Raw genomic sequence first — 19,880 nt, 5'->3', positions numbered from 1 at the left:
CACTCAACTTCACTTGCTCCATCATTGAGTGAGTCCCACAACCTATGGACTCACTCTCAAGAACGTCCAAACTTTCTTACAGAAGATGCCAGAATTGAACTCTCGACTCTAATGCCCTGAGCTGTAATAGCATCCCACTAATTTCCTGCTTTTTTTCAGATTCTGGGAAGTTTCAGGATTTTTTGATGTTTAAACTCTGAATGGAGTCTGTCCTGTCAGGTTCAATGCCATATCTCCATGGCAGGTTCTGTGAAGACCAATGGGTCCAATGTTTACACAAGGGGGTTCAGTGTTGTTACAAGACTGGTGCCTCCCCAACGATGTGGAACACCGAATGAGGTTTATTATCACTTACCTACAGCACTGTGCAAAACTCTTAGTCACATATATACAGCTAGTACGCCTAAAACTTTTGCACAGCTCTGAATTTGCCAACATGAAGCAGAGAGCAAGTTTGTAAATCTGGTGGGAACAAAGGATGTTGGGAATGGTGAGGGTGGAGCACATAGGAGGGGTGTGGGACAGGGGGCAGAGAAGGAATACCAGGGGCGGGGATTTTCATGTGTGCAGACACGCCCAGCCCTGAGACATTTGATTCCGAACAACTGGTTTATTGATCATTACAGAATGTCTCTCTGGTGCTTCCCACTCCCTCCCCTCTCCCTTCCCCTTTCCCCAACCATGATTCCCCTGTCCCTTCCCCTTTCCCCAACCATGATTCCCCTCTCCCTGCCTCACTCTCAGTCCACAATAGAGACCCAGATCAGAATCAGGTTTATTATCACTCACATACGTCATGAAATTTGTTTTGTTTTGTGGCACCAGTACAGTGTAATACATAAAATTACTACAGTACTGTGCAAAAGTCTTGGGCACCGTAGCAACGTGTGTGTGTGCCTCAGAGTTTTGCACAGGACGGTATGTTGTGAATTTTGTTGTTTTGTGGCAGAAGTACAGAGCTATACTATAATTTATAATAGAATATAAATATAATTAATGAAGCAGTGCAAGAAGAGAGCGAAGTAGTGTGGAAGTGTCTATGGGGTCATGGACCGTCAAGAAAACGATACTGGAGGGGAGGAAGCTGTTCCTGAATAGTTGAGTGTGTGCCTTCAGGCCTCTGTGCCTCCATCCTGATGGTAGCAATGAGAGGAGGGCACGTCCGGGGTGATGGATGTTGCCCTTCTGAGGCATCGCCTTCCGAAGGTGCTTTGGATGGTGGGCAGGCTAGTGCCGGTGATGGAGCAGATGTACACACAGTCCGGAGAGAAACAGGACCAGTCCAGTCCGACTGGTCACCAGCTATCAGTCTACTCTCAGTCAGCACGGAGATGGAGTTGGAAATGATATGGTGATACAGTGAAAATTCCTCCTGCATGCTGTTCATTACACAGCGTATTGAGGTAGAACGAGGGGAAACAGTTGCAGAATGCAGAATGAAGTGTAAAGGCTCTGAGAAAGTGCAGAATAGGAAAGCAATAAAGCGAAAGATCATGATGAGGTAGATCGTGGTGTCAAGAATCCACCTCAGCGTACCAGGGAACTGTTCGGATTCAGATTTATTGGTCACATGTACATCAAAACAGTGAAATGCCTCGTTTCCTTTAACAACCAACACAACCTAAAGATGTGCTGGGGCAGCCTGCAAGTGTTACGGCATTTCCCGGCACCAGAGCAGCACGTCCCAGGATGCTCTGCAGAGCACCACGGACCAGAACATGACAAGCAACAACACAACAGCAGGAAGAGCCCCTTTCCTCCCTCACACCCACACTCACAGACAGTCCTCCGAGTCCAGGACAGGCCTCCATCGGGCTTCGGTTTCTGAACTTCTGATTGATCTACAGGCTCCAGTCTTTGGCATCGATCCCTGGACTAACCAATGACGTGATCCTGAACTCTAGGCCTGAAACTCTGGGCTTGCCGTCTCACCGGCCCTTATATCTCCTAAAGATATGGACATGCAATCCCAGAACCCGTCACCTTATATATTCATCCCCCAACCATCAGGAAGGAGGTACAGCAGCCTCAAGACCCCCACCTACAGGTTCAGGAAGAGTTATTACCCCTCAACCATCAGGAAGGAGATACAGGAGTCTTTGAACCCACACCATGAGGTTCAGGAAGAGTTATTACCCCTCAACCATCATGCTATTGAACCAGAGGGGATAACTTCACTCAACATCTCTTGCCCCATCGCTGAACTGTTCCCACAACCTATGGACTCATTTTCAAGGACTCTTCGTCTCATGTTCTCGATACTTATAGCTCAGTTATTATTTGCTTTTTTTTCTTTTGTATTTGCACAGTTGCTTTTCTTTTGCACACCAGTTGTCTGTCTGCCCTGTTGGGTTCGGTCTTTCATTGATTCCATTGTGCTTTTTGTATTCACTGTGATGCAGCGTGGCAGGGTGGAGACGTCTCTACCAAAGGAGGCGTAAGGAGCTCCTTCCCTCCGATGGCCTGCACATCATCCTGGGGCGAGGTGTAGCACCTGCTCAGCCCCCGATCAGGGTCACATGAAGCCATGGGAGCAGGTGGTGGACGGTCGTTTGAGCAGCCGGTGCAGATCACAAGTCCTGGTTATGTGACCACTGACCCCAGGCAGACAATCTCTGAGGAGTATTGATAATGGCTGGGATCACCCGTCTTGTAAAGACACTGCCCAGAAGAAGGCAACGGCAAACCACTTCTGTGGGAAAATTTGCCAAGAACAATCATGGTACAGAAAGACCACAATCACCCATGTCATCCGACATGGCACATGACGACTAAGTGACATGTGTATGCCCACAAGAAAACAAATCTCAGGTTGTATATGGTGACATAAATGTACACTGATAGTAATTGATTTCCAGCTTTGAACTTTGCAGGAGTGATGCCTCCATCTCCCTCATTGGTAAAGACAGAGCCTGTGACATGTTGAAGGTCTGGGTTTTTGATGGACCTAGATCATGGTCTCTTTGGGGGTTTGCATGGTGAGGCTGATGCTTCCTGCTGGAACAGTTTGGGGGGGGGGGTTGATGCTTTGCTGCCGCTTGTGCGTGGGAGGGGGAGGGAAACTCTGGGGTTCTAACATTTTTCCATTATTCATTCTTTGTGGTTTTTCTTCTGTTTGGTGGATGTCTGTGAAGAGTAAGGATTTTAGGTTGTAGACTGTCTACCTACTTTGGTAACAAATTATTGAACTATTGAACCATAAAATAAGTCCTCCAGTGGTTTGACTTCCCAAAAATGCATCTCCTCACACTTGTACATACATCAAAATCCATGTGTTGTGTCTCGGCCCAATTCCCTGACTAATAAAGATTCCTCCCTATAATCTAAGGTACCCTTCTGCGCCACCAACAGCAACACACACACAAAATGCAGGAGGCACTCAGCAAGTCAGACAGCATCTGCGCAAGCGAATAATCAGTCGACATGTCGAGCTTAGACTTTTCATCAGGACGGAGAAAAACGGAGGAAGCTGACAGAATAAAGGAAGGGAAGGAGGACAAGCCAAATGTGACAGGTGAAGCCGGGTGAGTAGGGGAGGGAGATGAAGTCAGAAGCTGGGAAGTGATAGGTAGAAAAGGTAAAGGGCTGGGGAGGAAAGAATGTGACAGGAGAGGAGCGTGGACCATAGGAGAAAGGGAAGTTGGAGGGGACCCGGGGGGAGGTGATAGGCAGGTGAGGAGAAGAGGTAAGAAGCTAGAGTGAGGAATTGAAGAAGAGGGAAGTGGCCGGGTAATAAAATTACCGGATTTTAGAGAAATTGATGCTCATGCCATCAGGTTGGAGGCTACCTAGATAGAATACGAGGTGTTGCTCCTTGAACCTCAGAGAGGGCTCATTACGACACAAGAGGAGGCCATGGATTGGGAATTGAAATGGCTGGCCGCCGGGAAATTCCGCTTTTTGCGGATGGAGCGGAGGTGCTCGGCACCATCAACAGTACCTCCTAATTCTGTGTCACCTCCGCAGACTCGCTGATCCGGCCGTGTGCATTCAGCAGAAAGAGTCTTGCTTCAGACAGGTGGGTAAACAGATGTTCCCTCCGTGTTCATTCAAATGAAAGCAGACATCTGCAAATTGCTCTCGTCAGTACCTGGCTTGCAGAACTGAGGATTGAGTGAGACAGAGTTCATTCTTCATCAGTCAGTGGCTGCGAACATGTGGGGAGATCGGAGCGACAGAAAGGGATATTGGAGCTGTCACCATGGTAAAGCACACATCTCAACAGTGGGCACATCGTCTGTGATTGGTGTCTGTTACAGAGTCTGGAATTATTCAACTATTTCATCAGCTCTGTCATTAGCAATCTGTAATTCTCGGTGTGTGTGTGTGAGAGAGAGAGCCCCTAGGGTTTCACTGATATTTAAAATGTCTCAGGCTATTACAGCACGTCACCAAGCAACTGCCACAGGCAGGCAAACCCGGAGCGGCCTGGGAAATCCCTGGCCCATGGCCATTCAGCATCAGATCGAGTCATCACGTACTGTACTTCGAAACATACACTGCTGTACAAAAGTTTGAGACACATATATATCGCTGGGGTGCCCAAGACTTTTGTACAGTACTGTAGTAATTTTATGTGTTGCACTGTACTGCTGCCACAAAAAAAACAAATTTCATATGAGTGATAAGACTTTTGCAAAGTACTGCATTTGTCAATGTGGAGCAGAGAGCAAATTTGTAAATCTGGTGGGAGCAAAGGACATTCGGAATGAGGTGGACTACAGCGGGAGCGGTGAGGGACAGCTGGCAGAGAAGTGCTAGGTGCAATGGTGGCAGGGGGTAAGGGTCGGTGACACAGGTATAGACACACCCAGCCCTGAGACACCAGGCAAGGTCATTTCATTCCAAACAATTGGTTTATTGATCATTACAGAATGTCTCTCTGGTGCTTCCCGCTCCCTCCCCTCTCCCTTCCCCTTTTCCCAACCATGATTCCCTCTCCCTGCCCCCTTCCCACTCTCAGTCCACAACAGAGACCCAGATCAGAATCAGGTTTATCATCACTCACATACGTCATGAAATTTGTTTTTTTTTGTGGCAGAGGTACAGTGCAAAACATAAAATTACTACAGTACTGTGTGAAAGCCTTAGGCACCCTAGATATATATATCTGCCAAAGAGTTTTCCACAGTACTGTATGTATTTTTTATTTTAATTCATCCTTTTTTATACAAACATGCTCGTGTGTCCTGATATGGAAAATGAGTGATAGTTCTCCAGAGAACACATCTTCTCTGAGGGTGCTTTCATCTTCAAGCCTATTGGAGAAAGCTTTGAAACAGAAAAGAGAGAGAGACTTCAGTCAACTTCTGAAATACATGAAAGGCTCTCTTTTCATCTAATGTTCCTTTCTAGTTCCTTGCATTGCAGATTGTTGTTCCTGGGAATAATTGGCCCCTACAATTTCTGGAAAAAAATAACAGCTTTTTCACAATCCTCTGTATTGCCCGAGCCTTAAAAATAGCAATCTTCACTTCTGTGAGTCCTCACTTGTTGCAAGATGAGAGATGTCTCTTTGTTGCTCAAAGCCCCCAAAAAAACACCAATCAGAGTCCATTGAGGGCAATGACCTTCGACATGAAGCACTGTCACAAGAAAGCGGCATCGGTCATCTGGGAACTCTGCAATATGATATGCTTTGTCACTTCAAAATATTAAATTGATGCAGAGAAAGACGCGGGAGTCTGAAGCGTTTGTCTAACTTTGTGTTTACTTTAAGCGAGGTGCGTGTGTATCAAGTGGTAACACAATGGCAGAAGCAATTCATGTATTTATACATATAACCTGTAGTAATTACTTAAGCAAGCAAGAATGGTTAATCGATATATACACAAGTATTACTTAATATATATTCAAGTATCTTAGATAGTAAATACACAATATCATCTAGGCCACATCCTCTTCAACTCTTCATGCTGCTACCATTAGTACAGAAGCCAAGGGTCCCACACCACCAGGTTCAGGAACAGTTATTACCCCTCAACCATCAGGCTCCTGAACCAGTGTGGATAACTTTACTCACCACAACTCTGAACTGAGCCTAGGGTCCCACACCACCAGGTTCAGGAACAGTTATCACCCTACAACCATCAGACTCCTGAACCGGTGTGGATAACTTCACTCACCTCAACTCTGAACTGAGCCTAGGGTCCCACACCACCAGGTTCAGGAACAGTTATTACCCTACAACCATCAGACTCCTGAACCGGTGTGGATAACTTCACTCACCTCAACTCTGAACTGAGCCTAGGGTCCCACACCACCAGGCTCAGGAACAGTTATCACCCTACAACCATCAGACTCCTGAACCGGTGTGGATAACTTCACTCACCTCAACTCTGAACTGAGCCTAGGGTCCCACACCACCAGGTTCAGGAACAGTTATTACCCCTCAACCATCAGGCTCCTGTACCAGTGTGGATAACTTCACTCACCTCAACTCTGAACTGATTCCACAACCTATTGACTCACTTTCAACGACCCTACAGTTCAGGTTCTGAGTGCTATTTTTAGTTACAGTTTTCTTCTTTTGCTCATTGGTTGTTTGTCAGTTTGTAAAGTTTTTTTGCCAATTCTATTGTATTTCCTTATTTTCCTGTAAACGCCTACAAGAAAATGAATCTCAAGGCCAACATGTTGGTAGTTGGATAATAAATTTTACTTTGAACTTGACTTCAAAGATGACAAGTTGAACAACTCGGACTCAGCAGCCACCTACAACTGCACAAATCTAATGTCATTGTCGGATATAACCGGCTTCCAATCAATCAGTTATTTATTGAGTTACAGCCCAGAACAGACTCTTCCAGCACTCTGAGCCGGTAATACCCGCTTTAACCAAACCTAATCATGGGGCAATTTACAATGCCCAATAAAGCTGCCGACGTCTTTACTGTGGGAGGAAACCGGCGTGGCCATGGGGAGAACGTACAAACTCATTATAGGCAGTAGCAGGAAGCTCTCCGTATCTGCAGTATTGTGTCAGTACTCACACTGAATGCTGGTGCAACTATATGTGAAGTTCACAAACTGGAATTAATTGTATGTGGGAGATATTCTATCAAACGTTGTACAGGATTGATGAAATTAAATTGCCACAGTCACTTTGCCATGGATCTCCATTTCACTGGCTGGGTTCCCACCCAGGATACTGGACAGCACATTTCTTCAAAAATGTTGCCTCCTCAGAATTTCTTTTTGTTTATAACAAGCCACTTGAAGCTGAACACAAATATTATTTCTTGAATCATGCAAGAATTCTTGCTTAAGTGTCCAACAATAATCAGCCAGCATTGATGGATTCCAGTTGCCCTGAAACCATTTCTCCATGACTGCAATGTCCTGGTGAAACCTTTCATCGTGCTCATCACTGACAGCGCCAGAATTGGCAGGGGAGAAGTCTAAATGGGAATACAAAAGATGAATCTTTAGTGACATGTTGCACTTCATGGTTTTGTATGCTTGAAACATGTTGTCAACCAGTTTGGTGCTCTATAGTTGCCAAAACAATTTTCAACCAATGTCCTCAATTGCCTTCCATATGATTTTCTCCAGTTTCACTAGAAGTTCTTCAAGTTGCCTGTCATTGATGACCTGTTTGATTTGTGGACCAACAAAGATGCCTGCCTTAATCTTGGCATCAGTTGTTCTGACTTGAATTAAAACAACAAATACAGATGATTTTTTAAAACTTGGTGTGAGATGTAAATTTTAAGGAGATTTTCATGATCATTAGTCCAAAATCCATAAGATACACCCAAAAATATTCAGGAAACAAAATCGTTGTTATCCGGTGCTGGTCGGTTTTAAATTCACCTCTGTCCTAACACACACTGTCTCTTCACTGATTGCCTGAGTGCTCCCAAAATGTAAAGACATACTCAAAGATTCAAAGTACAGTTATTATTAAAGCATGTACAGTCAGCTCTCCTTATCCGTGGGTTCCGCTTGCGCGGATTCAAGCAACCGCGAATCCAGAAAACCCCGAAGTTCTCTCTCCAGCACTCGTTGTTTGAGCATGTACAGACTATTTTTTCTTGTCATTATTCCCTAAACAATACAGTATAACAACTATTTACATAGTATTTACATTGTATTAGGTATCATAAGTAATCTAGAAATGACTTTAAAGCACAGGCAGTCACCGGGTTATGAACGAGTTCCATTCCTGAGTCTGTTTTTAAGTCGGATTTGAAGTTGGAACAGGTACATCCGGTATTAGTTAGTGTCAGTTAGTCAAACATTTGTCTTAGTATATAGCATATACTTTACCTTTCTATGCCTATAAAACACATAAGAAATGTACGTATTTCAATAATTAAACCACTGCATTGCTTAGTAATAATTGTATCTTTCATCGGGGCAGGGCCTTTCACATTCTCCATTAAAATTGTTCTGATCATTGACCGACTGTAGCCTAACATTTTTCCAATGACCGAGGGCATTTCACCTCTTTCCGAATGCTGTATTATTTCACTATATTTTTGATTGTCATTGTGATTATTTTCATGAACAGAAACCCTGTGGATTCAGAGCTGTGCTGCCGGGTCCTAATGTCCACGCACGGAGACAGGTTAAATAATGCATATGGTATCTGCGGTGGGTCCCAGAACCAACCCTCACAGATAAGGAGGGCCGACCGTATACAGTATACAACCCTGAGGTTCGTCTTCCCACAGACAGCCTCAAAACAGAGAAACACCATGGAACCTGTTCAAAGAAAGCATCAAACTCATGCAAATGGTAAAAAAAATTAGCAAAAAACATAATATAAATCATCAAACAACAGAGTCATTGAAACGGTCTAGGTTTAGTTCAGTTCTGTTCAATTTAGCGCTGGGGTTGCTCATTGACTGCAGGCCACAGAGTCAGTCCACTGAATGAAAATCGCAGAGACCAGCAATAAAAATAAGGAGTAGCCAAATGGGAGCCACAGCAGCATAGCGGTTAGCTTGACTATCACAGCTCAGGGGGTGGGGGGGAGTTCAGAGTTCAGTTCAACTGGCTAGCATGACACGATCACAGCTCAGGGGGTGGGGGGAGTTCAGTGTCCTCTGTCAGCACGTTTATTTGTCCTGCCCATGATCATGTAGGTTTCCTCTGGGTGCTCCAGTTTCCTCTCACAGTCCGAAGATGTATCGGCTAGTAGGTTCATTGGTCATTCTACGTTTTCCCGTGATGAGGCTATGGTTACGTCGGTGGGTTACTGATCCAGAAGGGTCTGTTCCAAGCTGTATCTCAGGTAAGTAAGTATAATATGACTGTGGCCAGTTTCCGCTCCGGCTCCATCTGCAAGTTTGCAGCTGATACCATCACAATGGGCCGCATCTGAAGTGACAATGAGCCAAAGTACAGGCAGCAGGTAGAAAGCCTGGTGACATGGTATCATGTCAGCAAAGGAGCTGGAAAGTCGTCCTTGGGCAAGGTGTAGCACCTGCTTGGCCCAAACATCCCCCCGGTCCGTGTCACGTGAAACCATGCCAGCAGTCAGTGCATATCGCAGGTCCTGGTTATGTGACCAGTGATAATGGCTGGGGTCACCCGTCTTGTAAAGACACCGCCCAGAGGAAGACAATGGCAAACCACTTCTGTAGAAAAATTTGCCAAGAACAATTATGGTCACGGAAAGACTTCACCATATAACGTAATGATGATGATGACCCACCCTGGACATTTGCTTTTCTCCCCCCCTCCCATCAGGTGGGAGATAAAAAGCCTGAAAGCATGTACTACCAGGTACAAGGGCAACTTCTGCCCCACTGTTATCAAACTCTGCTACGTACCTCTTGTGTGATAGGATGGACTCTTGTTCTCCCAATCTACCTTGTTATGATCTTGTACTTTATCATTTACCCGCACTGCACTTTCTCCGTAGCTGTTACACTTCACTCTGCATTCTGTTACTGCTTTAACCGTTTCTCCCTCAATGCACTCTGTAATGATCTGATCTGTATTAAGAGTATACAAGACAAGATTTTCTCTGTATCTCAGTACATGTGACAATAATAAACCAATTCCAGCACCAAATTTTGAAATTCTCTTTGTTTTCAAGCCTGACATCCTAAAGGTCAAGTCATTGGGTATGTTTAAGGCAGAGGTTGATGGATTCTTGCTTAGTCAGGGAATGAAGGGATACGGGGAGAAGGCAGGAGATTGGGGCTGAGAGGGACATGGATCAGCCACGATGAAATGGCAGACAGACTCGATGGGCCAAATGGCCTAATTCTGTTCCTATGTGTTTTATATCTGAAATCTTTTCTCGGCTTCAGAAAGGTGTGGTACAAAAGAGAGGTGGCTCCTCAAAGAGCGGTTTCCAAATCTAAGGACCCTCACCATCAGGACACGCCCTTTTCTCATTCCTTCCGTCGGGGAGGAGGCACAGGAGCCTGAAGAATCAGAATTAGGTTTATCATTTGTTTTCTAAATCTGTTGTTTTGCAGGATCAGTATAGGCATGAGATTACTGTGGTGGGTGTCCATTGTGCCCGATGATAACAGGAAACACGTACAGGGAAGTTCTAAACATGGGAAAAGCTATTGCACTGGGGCAGTTCCACCCTCTTGACCTCAGAAGTCCAGGTCCAGTGGCACAAACAAGCTTCACAAATTGAGGTCTTCCTTGGTTGTGATGGATGACCATGACGTCCTCTGTACCTCATCGTGCTCTTCGCTCTCCACCTTCCTAGACTACTAGAACATAAGATACAGGAGCAGAATTAGGCCAGCTGGCCCATTGAGTCTGCTCTGCCATTCAATCATGGCTGATCCTTCTTTCTATCTTCTCCTCAACCCCAGTTCCTGGTCTTCTAACCTTTGACACCGCGTCCAATCAAGAACCTATCAATCTCTGCCTTAAATACACCCAACCACCCGGCCTCCACAGCTGCATGTGGTTACAAATTCCACAAATTCACCATCCTTTGGCCGTTGGATGTCACTGTAGATCTCACCCACCCAGTCGGCCTCCAGCACCTCCACATGCTGGGGGCGTTCCTGGGTGGTGAGGGCCATTAGTGATGGATGCCTCGTTTTTGAGGCACCGCATTTTGAAGATGTCCTCGATCCCTGTGTTCTTGGAATTAAGAAACTTGCCATGGGAGCATACGTTCCAGACAAAGAGGATTTCAGTTCCATTCGTTTATCCCGGAGGCTTCCTTTCATTTCAACATCAATCAGATTCAGTTCCCAGATCTGAATGAGCTATTTGACAACAAAGAGTTGAGTTGATTGAAACATCTGTCTCTAGATAAAGCAAACAATAGAATACAAAATGATGAGGAAATGCAAGCAGGCTTTTTCCACTGAGGTTGGATGGGACTACAATCAGAGGTCATGGGCTAAGGGTGAAAGGTGAAACAGGGTCACCTCTTTTTCCCTTATTAAGGAGAGAGAGCCTGTGGTATGTCGAATACCGGGTGAACGAGTAGTCTTTGGGGTTCTGTGTCTCTACGGATGCTTTGCTGTACACTTGAGTGCTCGGCAGAGGGTGCTGATGCTTTTTTGCCTATGTCATATGGTCTCTTGGTAAAATTAAAGCCAGACCATTTGTGAGTGACATCAGGGAGGATGAGATCTGAATCTCTCTCCCACAATGGAGATTCATTATCTGCAAGGTATATCCTTACCTGCTGCTTCTTTGCAGCAGAGATGATGACTGACTTGCATGAACCACCCTGAGGGTCTGGCAGATCCCCAGGAGCTTATTTTACAGCAGCAAGCGTAGCACGTTTACATCAGCAGTGACCCCGGTTCAATTCCCACCGCTGCCTGTAAGGAGTTTGCACCTTCTCCACATGACCGTGTGGGATTTCCCCAGGTCTTCTGGTTTCCTCCCACAGTCCGAAGACGTACCCGTTAGTGGGTTAATTGGTCACATGGGTGTGATTGGGCAGTGTGGGCTCGTTGGGCTGGGAGGACCTGTTACCGTGCTGTATCTTTAATTAAAATTGTGTGGATCAAGTTGCAGAAGTAGTGAATGTGAGGACCATTTCAACATTTAAGACAAGTTTGGAGAGGTGCGTGGATGGGAAAGATATGGAGGGCTATGGTCCTGGTGCAGGTTGATGGGAGTAGGCAGTTTAAGTGGTTTGGCATGGACTAGATGGGCCAAAGGGCCTGTTTCAGTGCACTGTAGTGGTGTATGACTCTATGACTAAAGGTTATGGGCCAATGGGACAAGCTTGCATGTTGGTTGTGCTGATTGGCCTGGTTTTGTCCTGTATGACTATGATTCTAAAGGTTATGGACCAATGGGACAAGCTTGCATGTTGGTTGTGCTGATTGGCCTGGTTTTGTCCTGCATGAGTCTGTGAGCTGCCGAAGGAGGGTGCCTGTGTGTGGCGATCTCACTGTTTCCGAGGGAAGGCCCCTGCATTCCGGGGCTCTCCCTCTCCCCCGCGATGCTGTCAGAGTAGGATACTGAAGTTCTGGGTCTACGATTTAAGGATTTGGCCATGGCTCATTTGGACTCTGTCAGTTCTGTGCTTTATATTCTGTGTTTTCACCCATTCTTTCTTGTTGGCATTTTTTTGTGTGGGGGTGGTTGATGTTCTTGCCATTTGTGCGTTTTTTTCCCGCGAGTTGATGGGGGGGGGGGGGGGGTTGATGTCTTTCTTTGAACAGCTTCTATGGTTTTCTTTGTTTTGTGACTGTCTGGAGAAGACAGATCTCAGAGTTGTATACTGCATGCACACTTTGATAATAAATGGACCCTGGACCCGGGTCTCCTTCTACCATTTCCCATGAGTTGCAGACTGGTGTGGTTCTCCAAAGGAGAATGATTTTCCCAAATGCTTTTTTTCTGAGAAAATATTGTATCAGCAACTATCAACAATTACATCATTAGTTTGATCAGAAATACCGTTTTGTCTGAATGTCTGGAGACAGCTAACTGTGAAGTTCACTAATCCATGCACCCAAGTGTTCAACAAAATTGAAGAACAATTTTTTTCTTACTCCAAAATTAAGTCTTATTTTTTTCCCCATGTCTCCTGACAAGTCTGAGAGAGGAAATCTTTCTCATGGGAATCCAGCTGAGATTCCAACCACCCGGCCAGTGTCTCTTTGGGCCTGTGAGCATTTTCACTTTCCAGTGAAAGGAAAGTTCGAGGGACATTACCCTAGCAGGGAAGACAGTGGAACAACAATGGCAGGTACTTCTGGGAATAATGCAGAAGGTGCAGGATCGGTTCATTCCAAAGAAGAAGAAAGATCCTAAGGGGAGTAAGGGGCGGCCGTGGCTGACAAGGGAAGTAAAGGGCAGTATAAAAATAAAAGAGAAGTATAACATAGCAAAGATGAGCGGGAAACCAGAGGACTGGGAAGCTTTTAAAGAACAACAGAAGATAACAAAAAAGGCAATACGCCAAGAAAAAATGAGGTACGAAGGTAAACTAGCCAAGAGTATAAAGGAGGATAGTAAAAGCTTCTTTAGGTATGTGAATAGCAAAAAAATAGTTAAGATCAAAATTGGGCCATTGAAGACAGAAACGGGTGAATTTATTATGGGGAACAAGGAAATGGCAGATGAGTTGAACAGGTACTTTGGATCTGTCTTCACTAGGGAAGACACAAACAATCTCCCAGATGTAATAGTGGCCAAAGGAACTAGGGTAAAGGATGAACTGAAGGAAATTTATATTAGGCAAGAAACGGTGTTGGATAGACTGTTGAGTCTGAAGGCTGATAAGTCCCCAGGACCTGAAGGTCTGCATCCCAGGGTACTTAAAGAGGTGGCTCTAGAAATCGTGGACGCATTGGTAATCATTTTCCAATGTTCTATAGATTCAGGAACAGTTCTGCTGATTGGAGGGTGGCTAATGTTGTCCCACTTTTCAAGAAAGGAGGGAGAGAGAAAACAGGGAATTATAGACTGGTTAGCCTGACGTCAGTGGTGGGAAAGATGCTGGAGTCAATTACAAAAGATGAAATTACGACACATTTGGATAGCAGTAGAAGGATCAGTCCAAGTCAGCATGGATTTATGAAGGGAAAATCATGCTTGACTAATCTTCTGGAGTTTTTTGAGAATGTAACTATGAAAATGGACAAGGGAGAGCCAGTGGATGTAATGTACCTGGACTTCCAGAAAGCTTTTGATAAAGTCTCACATAGGAAATTAGTGGGCAAAATTAGGGCACATGGTATTGGGGGCAGAGTACTGACATGGATTGAAAATTGTCTGGCTGACAGGAAACAAAGAGTAGTGACTAACGGGTCCCTTTCGGAATGGCAGGCTGAGACCAGTGGGGTACTGCAAGGTTCGGTGCTGGGACCGCAGCTGTTTACAATATACATTAATGATTTAGATGAAGGGATTAAAAGTAGCATTAGCAAATTTGCTGATGACACAAAGCTGGGTGGCAGTGTGAAATGTCAGGAGGATGTTATGAGAATGCAGGGTGACTTGGACAGGTTGGGAGAGTGGGCAAATGTATGGCAGATGCAGTTTAATGTGGATAAATGTGAGGTTATCCACTTTGGTGGCAAGAACAGGAAGGCAGATTACTATCTAAATGGAGTCAAGTTAGGAAAAGGGGAAGTACAACGAGATCTAGGTGTACATCAGTCAATGAAAGCAAGCATGCAGGTACAGCAAGCAGTGAAGAAAGCTAATGACATGCTGGCCTTTATAACAACAGGAATTGAGTTTGGGAGTAAAGAGGTCCTTCTACAGCTTTACAGGGCCCTGGTGAGACCCCACCTGGAGTATTGTGTGCAGTTTTGGTCTCCAAATTTGAGGAAGGACATTCTTGCTATTGAGGGAGTGCAGCGTAGGTTCACAAGGTTAATTTCCGGAATGTTGGGACTGTCATATGTTGAAAGATTGGAACGACTGGGCTTGTATACGCTGGAATTTAGAAGGATGAGAGGGGATCTGATTGAAACATATAGGATTATTAAGGGATTGGACATGCTGGAGGCAGGAAGCATGTTCCAGCTGATGGGTGAGCCCAGAACTAGAGGCCACAGTTTAAGAATAAGGGGTAGGCCATTTAGAACAGAGATGCGGAAAAACTTTTTCACCCAGAGAGTGGTGGATATGTGGATTGCTCTGCCCCAGAAGGCAGTGGAGGCCAAGTCTCTGGATGCATTCAAGAGAGAGTTAGATAGAGTTCTTATAGATAGCGGAGTCAAGGGATATAGGGAGAGGGCAGGAACGGGGTACTGATTGTGTATGATCAGCCATGGTCACAGTGAATGGCGGTGAATGGCCTACTCCTGCACCTACTGTCTATTGTCTATTATTTTTTGGCAGTTATAGTTCATTATTTGGACCCTTGGATACAGTTCATTTTTCACTAACGGTACTATCCTGGGAAATATTTCTCGCTTGTTGCTGCCGAGGAAAGGTGTCCGTGTTCGAGTGGTCTCTCTCCTTCTCCCTCAGTGCTGTCGGAGGATGTTACCGAAGTTCTGAGATTTGTGGATTGGATTGAGGTCTGTAGTTCAAGTGGACTCTTCCAGTTTCATGGTTTTTATGTTCTGTGTTTTCACTTGTTCTTTCTTGCTGCCACTTGCGCAATCTGTTTTGTGTGGGAGTGTTGATGATCGTGCTGCTACTTGCGAGATTTGTTTTCTCTATGGGGGGGAGGATACTTTTCTTTGAACATTTTCCATAGTGTTTCGTGGCTATCTGGAGAAGGCGAATCTCAGAGCCGTACACCGCACACAGACTTTCATAATAAATGATCCTTCGAACCTTTTGAATCTTTCAACAAACTGAATAATGATCATCAAAGGTCTTTCTGCTGCTGCGGGTCTGTTTTGCTCACAGAGCTTGGAGCAGAAATCGACAACATTAAATTTGCTCTTTGCAATTGTGAACAACTTTAAAGAATGTTTCAGGGAAACAGAATGAAAGCAGTATCTAACTAGCATCAGCAACATGCACTTGAGTAGCTGTTAGACACTACACTGTGCTTTGAACAAAATGGTTTCAACTAGCGTCAGTTGTGTGTGTTTATGTTCAAAAAGCAATGCTTTTTGTCACTGATAGTATGCAAGAAATAAACAGTATGGCAATTTTGAGCTATCTTGCTCTCTGTGGTTTCAAGCATTCAGGCTTGGAGATGCCCGAAACAGCCTGGGGTAAAAATGAAATGATTTCACTACATCAACAAGTTAGAAACTATGAAAAGTTTGAAGGTATCGACAATCATCTTGAAAGTTAAAATCAGAGTGAGGATTTGAAGACTGCGACATTTGAAAGCATTGTATGAAGGCAGCACGTTATCTATACGAGGTGTCTGAGCTGATTTTGTTCATTTACAGTCAATCAAAAAAACATGACAGCAAACACTGAGTGAATTCCTCCATCAATAACTATTAGGAACGAATACACGGCCCTGTTGTAGCATTGATAGTGTTCTAATTTCATTTAACTACGTAATTTGTTGGACTTTTTGCTAATTGGGGCAGCCACTTAATTGGGCCAAAATGTACAGGCGCTGATTAACCTGAATCCACTGTATTATTAAGACTGAAGATTTAAACTGTGTCTTTGGTTTGAAAAGATGATCCAATTCCTGTCTTAACTGTGGCATGGAAACAACAGTGTTTTCCAAGTGAAATGCCACCTTGCGTTTTGGATGCTGCTGATCACCAATTTTATCTTCCAGTTTATTGGACAAAGCCTCTTGTCTGTAAGCACAAGAGATTCTGCAGATGCTGAAAATCCAGAGCAACACACACACACACAAAATGCTGGGGGAACTCAGCAGGTCAGGCAGCATCTGTGGAGAGGAATTAACAAGTTAGTAGGTTTTCGGTCCTGATGGAAGGTCTCAGCCCAAAACGTTAACTGTTTATTCCTTTCTGTAGACTCTGCTTCCTCCAAGAAGCCCACAATATTGTCATGGTTTGGAGGGTTGTGTGGCTCAATGACCTGGAGAGAGATGTAGGCTGTGATTTGGCTCTTGGTGAGTCACTCATGCTCAAGGGGTAGAGGCCAGACTAAGAGTGGTCCAGGTTCGGGGGTTCAGCTCAGGGCCAACAACACTGACCAGTCAAACAAAACTGTTAAGGAAACAGCAATGAAGAATCCTTTTACAATTGCATATGGCAGTATTCCTGAGTTTCCACCCAGGACTTGCGTGACTGACAGTAGCGAAAACCGAGAGGAAGCCCTGAACACCGCCAGAGATGATCTCATTGCTGCCCCAAATGTCAGCAGTGTAATAGGAGGCAAGTAGAGATGCTGACTGACCTACCGAGTTCCTCCAGCATTTTGTATGCGTTATCCTTCTTACTGCCTTTATCATCGTTTGGACTAAAATCGATAGCATGGTGGGTAAATTCTCACTGGGGTTGGAACCCAGAGGCCAAATAAGCGGATGAATTGAAGTTTACGCAGCCCCTTTGCAGTCAGATGGGTGTTGACCGTTCATCAATGGAACTCGGTTAGGAATCTCAAACGCAACTCTTACTCGAATCTTACACTTTATTGTCTCGGCAGAAACAGCAACGTAACTCTGTTGATCCCAGGCCAACAAGTCAGGACATGAATTCTTCTGTCACCTTTGTACCAGTACTCATTCAGACCAATTTTCCAATTTCTAACACTGAAAAGGAATCTCCTGTTGGCCAGACAATCAATCCTTTCTTCTCACAGCCCCTGGCATGGGGATTTTCATGAAGATGGTTTTCATGAAGACAAAGTTGTCATTCCCTTGCATTTGAAGCACCTGCTTTTATATTCTTTCCTTAGCAGTTCAAGTATCACATTTCCGTCTCATTGCCCTGAGCTAATCTGACTGACCCATATCACATTCTTATTGGCTCTGGTCCAAGCCACCATCCATTTATTGCCCTCTTCCAGAAGTGCCAACTGGTAATTTATGGGGCCTTTGTTCTAAACCAGTTATCAAACCAAAAGCCAGCTTGAATCATTCAGGGCAGACACAGACCCCACAATTCACAAACCCGCATCTTATATCTAACCAAAGTACACCTCATAAATAACTTCTTGTTTGGAAATGATCTCCTGTCCAGCATATTATGTGGAGCATCATTGTGTCTACTTTGAAACTGTGATTCAGCCAAGCAAAAACCAGTTCACAAAATGGAGGATGCAGAGCAGCTTCACAAAATGGCAGCCTCAATTCATCAGCCCTCATGGCAAGAGCAATGACAAATGGCTTCTCTGCTTCCACTGTTTTTGACTAATTCAAATTCAATGTTTTCTTCTGTATTTTAATTTCTCTGTGTCCAACAAGGGGACATTATTTGCAATGGTATGGTAGCATAGCGGTTAGCGCAAAGCTACTACAGCTCTGGGCCTGTTTTGGGGTTCTGTACTGTGCTGTTGCTGCAAAACAACAAATTTCCTGGCTTCATCTATCACCTTCCAGCCATCCTCCTTCCCCTACCCCCACCTTTTTATTCTGACATATGCCCCTTCCTTTGCAGTCCTGACGAAGGGTCTCGGTCTGAAACGTCAACTGTTTATTCCCCTTCATAGATGCTGCCTGACCTGCTGAGTTCCTCAGGCATTTTGTGTGTGTTGTTCTGGATTTCCAGCATCTATAGAGTTTCTCATTTTCATCTTTTTGTCTTTTATTGTCATATTTATTTATATTTTAATGTTTGCACTTTATCCCACAGTAAATCACTTTGAACTGCGTTGTCTGTATGAGAAGAGTAATATAAATAAAGTTATTATTCTTATTATTCTGTCTTCTGGTCAGGATTCACAAACAAGGCTGACCCAGGATGTCTGTGTGCTCCTCCACCATGGAACCTACTGTATCTGCTCATACCTCAACCGTCAATACGTCATTAAATAAATCAGTTAAAGTCAGCTAAATACACAGTGGCTACAGCCCAGCCGTCATGGATAAAGCCCTCCCCACATTGGGCACGTCTACATGAAGCAGCATCCATCGTCAGGGACCCCCACCGCCGGGTACAGGATCAGTTACTACCCCTCAACTATCAGGCTCTTGAACCAGAGGGGATAACTGCACTCATCTTCACTTGCCCCATCACTGAAATGTTCCCACAACCAAGAGACTCATTTTCAAGGACTCTGTCTCATATTCTCCATATTTATTGCTTATTTATTTATTATGTAATTTATTTCTACTTCTACTTGGCTTCTGCACCCTGGTTAAAAGTTCAATTTGATGGGGTCTTTCATTGATTCTATTGTGGATTTATTGAGCATGCCTGCAAGAAAATGAAACTCAGGGTTGTATCCGGTGACAAACAGTACATGTACTTTGATTATAAATTTAGAGGGCTTGCATCTCAGGTGAGAGGAGGGTAGTTTAAAGGAGAAGTGCAGGGCAGGTCTTTTCTACAGAGAGCGATAGGTACTTGGAATGCATGGCCACGGGTAATGGTAGAGGGAGAAACAATAGTGGCTTTCAAGAAGTTGTTAAGAGACAAGGCTGTTGGCGATTCTAAATAGGGCGGCTGGTTATTGTCACCTCAGAGTGCCAGTGATCACCGATTGCGGTTCAATTCCCAGCGCTGTCGGTAAGGTGTTTGTACATTTGCTCCCATGACCACCTGGATTTCCTGCAGGTGCTCCAGCTTCTCCCTGCATTGACAGCACTGTGCAAAAGTCTTAGGCACACATATATAACTAACGTATTTTCAAGGGCTATATTTGTCAATGTGGTACAGAGAGCAAGATTGTAAATCTGACGGGAGCAAAGGATGTTGGGAATGGCGAGGGTGGAGCGTCACAGGAGGGGTATGAGGCAGGTGGCAGAGAAGGAGTGCCAGGGGAGGGGTTGGTGCAGGTATAAACACACCCAGCCCTGAGACAACAGGCAAGGTCATTTGATTCCAAACAATTGGTTTATTGATCATTACAGAATGTCTCTCTGGTGCTTCCCACTCCCTCCCCTCTCCCTTCCCCTTTTCCCAACCACA

The sequence above is a fragment of the Hypanus sabinus genome, chromosome 18 (assembly GCF_030144855.1).
Source record: "Hypanus sabinus isolate sHypSab1 chromosome 18, sHypSab1.hap1, whole genome shotgun sequence".
Classification (NCBI taxonomy): Eukaryota; Metazoa; Chordata; class Chondrichthyes; order Myliobatiformes; family Dasyatidae; genus Hypanus; species Hypanus sabinus.
The sequence above is the reverse complement of the archived record's forward strand: the minus strand, read 5'-3'. Positions refer to the sequence as shown.